At 39.5% G+C, this 5,292-nt stretch overlaps 1 long non-coding RNA gene across 1 annotated transcript; it reads left to right on the forward strand.

Moving 5' to 3' along the window:
• The first annotated feature begins 834 nt into the window (after nucleotides 1-834).
• Nucleotides 835-5,028, forward strand: LOC143858874 (uncharacterized). Its single transcript, XR_013239061.1, has 2 exons — nucleotides 835-1,337; nucleotides 4,529-5,028. It is a non-coding gene; the product is annotated as an uncharacterized LOC143858874 (long non-coding RNA).
• Nucleotides 5,029-5,292: the final 264 nt, after the last annotated feature.

The following is a 5,292-nucleotide window of genomic DNA, read 5'->3' on the forward strand; positions in this document are numbered from 1 at the left end:
ACATACCTAAAAATAACTCAGAGTCGCCATCCATGGACAAGCCATGGAACCAAAACAAATGCTCTGTTTGCAATGGATAACCAGAGATACAAAAGGTCCGTGCCTGGTTACGAATGGGGAAGGGGTTAGGCGCCCCCAATTCGCCCGAGTGCGAACACCTGGTCTCTTATGCCATTTATTATTAACTCCAAAGAAGTTTGGGTAAAAATCATGTGAAATGGGAACAATCCTCAGGATTTGTCTACCTAAGCATGCATTTCCTGAGGATAAAATAATAAGCACACATAAAATAAAATGAAAGATGTGGCACCTAAGCATAGCTAGGTTATGAGTGACATGCCTAATGGGTGTCTAAGTTCTGATGTGCAAACACATGCAAGCTATAGCTAAAAGGTATAGGATCAGTACTAGAAAATAAGAAAAACACATCAAAACACACAATAACAATACAACAAATCCTAAGACTCTAAATTATTAGCCCGAGTCCTCGGATGGTCTGGTATTCATCCAAAGAAGCCTACGTATCCCCGCCTCCACGAGAATCAAGGCAACGTAGTTCTTCGTACCTATTCTAAGCTAGGATGCCTAAGACACCTAGACCTCTATCCTAGACTCGATCTAAAAGACCGGACTAATTATTAAAGCTTCTTGAACGATTATTTAAATTCCAGTGAATTGTAGATTTTAGGACACCCTATATGTCCTAGCTAAATGCAGGTTAGCCCTAAGCTAATGCAGGTGGTTCCTACAACCTATGTGTAACTGTAGACACCCCATTTTGTTTTGTTTTAATCAACAAATAAATTAGTGTGTTAAATCCATGTGAGAACCCCCTCTATCATTGATTTATATGTTTTAGGTCATTAATATCTTGATCTGACTTTACGGATCATCAATCGGGACAAAATAAGCTAGGGTCACTTCATAGCCCGGACCCTGATTCCATTCCGAGACCCGATTTCCGTAAATCGTTAGATCAATGGCAGATCATGACCTGGGTCTAACCATCCAAAACCACCTAACCTCTCCTCTCATCCTAACCATTCAAACCTCACCTAACCTCACCTAACCTCTCCTCCCATCATAACCATCCAAACCTCACCTAACCTCACCTAACCTCACCTAACATCACCTAACCTCACCTAACCTTACCTAACCTCACCTAACCTCACCTAACCTCCTATCCCATTCTCCTATAAATACCCTCTCATCTCACCAAAGAAAAGAAGAAAAAAAAAGAAAAGAGGAGAGAACCCCTCTCTTAGAAAATTCAAGCCCTCTCTCTAGACCAAATCCCTCTTCTCCATAAGTTTGCATGGAATATCGTCTACAAAAAGGTATGTCTTTTGGAATTTTATTTTCTTTTCTATATTTGTAGGATTGAGTGTTGTTTTGCGTATATTTTGGTTGATGTCATGTTTAATTTTGTACTAGTTTGGCCTTGGTCATGTTCTCACTTATGCTAAATATGATTAATGTGTTAGGGTCATTAGAACCTATTTGCAATGGGATGTTGAAATCATTGGCTTGTTAGGGAATTTAGATTTCTTTTGGGAAAACAATTCATTAAAAATTTTGAACATTTACAAGAAAGAAAACTTGAATTTTACATGAATTATCAAAACCCATTTAATTTGGCTTACAAAACCTCCATCTTTCAATTGATAACAACAGCCCCCACTCCAATTTGATAACAACAGCCCCCACTCAATCTCAAGAACCCAATATCCATACCCCACCTTGCCAAGTAGATAAAAACAACCCCTTTTTCAAACATCCCATTTGAATCTAATCTCAGGCCCATTCAAGCCATTTTTCATATTCACCGTCTTTTAATCACTAAAAAAATAAGAACTATCAAAAGAAAACATGGGGGTGCCAATATCATTCCCGTCATAGTGCTAGCTGTTAGACTTTAAACAGATTTTTCGACCTCTAAACAACAGAATCGTGGGAAATGGTTAACTACAAAGTCGTAGATATTTTCGTGCCGTTTCCAACGAGTATTCGTGCTAGATCAGACAGCGAGCGGTTAAAAAGTTAAGTCCAAAATGGTTGCGGCACACCTTTAGGCATTTCCAGTTTAATGTTGCTGTCCTTTTGTTTGCAACACAAATTCGAACCTCTAAATCACAGATTTACAAACAATGGAGAACTACAAAGTTGTAGCCCTATAAAAGATCTTTCCAACGCATGTTTGTACGTTGAATTTGGCCAAGCGGTTAAAGAGTTACGACAGTTTTAGTGGGCTGCATTTGTCAGATCTTTTAATGGTCAATGGTTTGTCGAATTTGTGCAATTGTCAAAACTTGGTTGTGTTAACGTCATTTTCCAAACCAAAATCGAAAGACATTAATCTAAAGTACATCCAACCTAAAATTAACAAAACTAAAATTCACCCATTTAAAATCCACTGATAAAAATCCGTTAAAAGCCATTAACCAAAAGACCACTAAAAATTTCAAATGAAACTAAAACCTTCTAAATAAACAACTTTAAAAGCTACCAAACACACTAAATACCTTCAGATAATAAAAGCTTCAAGAAAACTCTAAAAGTTTCCACAAACCCAAAAGAATTCGAGATTCCCAAGAGCCGGTGGATTCAAAATTCCTTTAGGAACCCTTAGAGCCCAATTTAGGAACACTGGTGTCGTGTCGTGTCGTGTCCTAAGTTTTAGGGAGTCTTAGGTTTTAGGGAGTCCTAGAGTCAGGAGTCCAGCCTCATCACGGACGTTTGCTATGTATAGCAACCGTGCCATAGGTTTAGTTACACTAGTCACCCGATCTTTTCCATAGGACAAGCCTAGTAAACTAGGATGTAGGCTAACCTGCATTAGTCTAAGGGACAACTTGCATTTAGATAAGAATCATATAGCATCTTCGATGAAATCCTAAGATAATAAAATCCTCAACTTGAATTAAATAACTTCTCTTAAAACTGTTGAAACAGTCAATCCCGTCTAGGTCGGTGTCTTAGTTGAGTTAGGCATATGTAACTTAGCTTAGGTGCACCGAACTACGTCGACTCTGATCCCAGTGAGGCTTGGGTACGTAGGCAGCTTGGATGTCTGACGGCATACCACCCGCGAGTCGGCACCACAACAAATTGTGGTGTTTTATATATTAATTTTCTTGTAAATGCTTAATTAAATCACTTAGGATTTTCCATGAAATTAGAATTCTAGGAGAACTGTCACTTAGATTGAATCCAGACAAATTAATAAATCAAGATACACATCTAGGATTCACATTGAAATTAGATTCTAGGATGCATGTCACTTAGTTCGCACATTAACATAGAGTTGAATGAGCCATTTAAAATAAATTTAAAAGAGTTAGCTTTTGGAATCGAAGACCGATTATCGGGCAGGAATGGTGCATGTGGCGGATAACTCCCCATACCTTCCATTCTCGTAACCAGGTAGCGAGTCTAGATTTCTGGTTAATTACGGGTCCTAGATCCCACATCTAGGTGGCGACTCTGTCAGTCTCTTTCGTGTGGAATTCGGATTGCCTTAGTGATCCCAAGTTCACAGGAAAGATTAATTCAAATCAACATTAAAATGCACACGCCAATCGCGTGGATACGAGAGACCAAAAGAGAGAGCGCGCGGCGGCTCGCGCCCCGCCCCTCTCGCGGGATCCGGGTACCACAGTCTGGCGACTCTGCTGGGGACCACCTAACTTCATTAAAATTTCAAAAGATAATTCATTTGAATTTAATTTAACTGGCTCATAAAAACTCTATACTTGTTAGATTAGTTTGTCTTGTTTTATTTTCTCATCACATTTTACTCGAACTTAACCTAACAAAACCTGAGGGCATCATAGATTGCGCAAACATATTGCACACACTTACATCACTTGCATCTAAACTCTTGCATCTCACGTGCACACACGTCCTATTTTAGGAACCCGGAGTGTTATCTAGCATGGTTGACTGGGATTTCATCACCTGGTGCCTCTGTGCTAGAGAAGCATTCCACCCTTAGCCTAGTACCTTTATGGTACGTAAACGGATCTCTTGTTCACGTACTGATACGCCGGACACTGGTACAGTATATCGAACAGGGATTCGCGCTAAGGGAACTCTTGGCCTTACCCCTAGATTAACCCACACATGCATGTAGTATACGAACACATGTGCATCATGTGTGTGAGCCTAGTTTAGGATATCCTACCCATTGGTGTCTAGATTAGGCCGTGGTCCATCTTCCAATGGTCACGATCGGTCCTTAGATACACGAACAAAGTCATGAGTCGAGATTCTCTCTCCACTCCGATAGATTAGGATTAGGGTTGATGCCTTCAGGTAACACTGATAAAATGTGAAAAAAAAATAAAAAAATTTCCCTTTGGGTTAGGATATAAATCCCATAATTTTCAAAGATCTCATAGGATTAGTCATTCATGATCTATCCGTTGAAAGCAATCTTATGCTATCTCATCTAATCTTTTGATCGTGCGTCTTTCGTTCTTCTGTCATACGATTCGATCGTATCTTCATGCCATCCCCTAACTGGCAGATGCAGAATCTCACAATCTTTCGATTATGCGTTCTCATGATCTGATCATGCCTGGTCCAGATAATCCAATCTTGCTTGTACCCCTGGTCTGTTCCTCCTCTAGGGGCTACCTTTTTCAAGATTATTTTGCTAAGTCCTTCAGAGTTCACTCTCAGAATCATTGAGCTAGGGGCATTTCCCTATGCGAATCAGTCATCATTGTCCAAAATTGAAAGTATCAGCCATGATGATGTTCAGAACGAACCAGCCTTCGCCGAGCCTTCAACGCCAAACAGTTGCAGCAGTTAAAGTTTTAGTCACTTACTATTTTATGTTGAGTCAGTCATCATGGTCAGTATAATTGTTGAGTCCGGTCTTACAGTTAAAGGTCAATGCCTAGTCCAGGCAAGTTATCTTCTGTTTCTCTTTCTTATTTAGAGTTGTGAATCGTGAGCATGTTCAGGATAGGTCGTCTGATGTAATAGCTTTTCTTTAAATAAAATTTCAGTCAGTTCCAAAAAGTTCACTTGTGTCTGTTCTTAAGTGTGCTTCTGATCTTAAAATAAGACTCCCTCCTCAAATGAGGACAAAATTGACGAAACTCCACTTGAGTCACAGCAATTACTTGAACGAGAGGAGGAGCGCCAATCCCAACCTTTCAAAGATGAAATTGAAATGATAAACACTGGCACTGAAACTTTGATTCAGTGAATGCCGATTGAAAATACATTACCCTCTAAAGAGTGTGAAGAATTGATAAAATTATTTCAAGAATAAGAAGATTG

This window comes from Tasmannia lanceolata, unplaced genomic scaffold, assembly GCF_043159265.1.
Source record: "Tasmannia lanceolata isolate RefF3 unplaced genomic scaffold, GAP_Taslan_0.1 ptg000029l, whole genome shotgun sequence".
NCBI classification, from domain to species: Eukaryota; Viridiplantae; Streptophyta; class Magnoliopsida; order Canellales; family Winteraceae; genus Tasmannia; species Tasmannia lanceolata.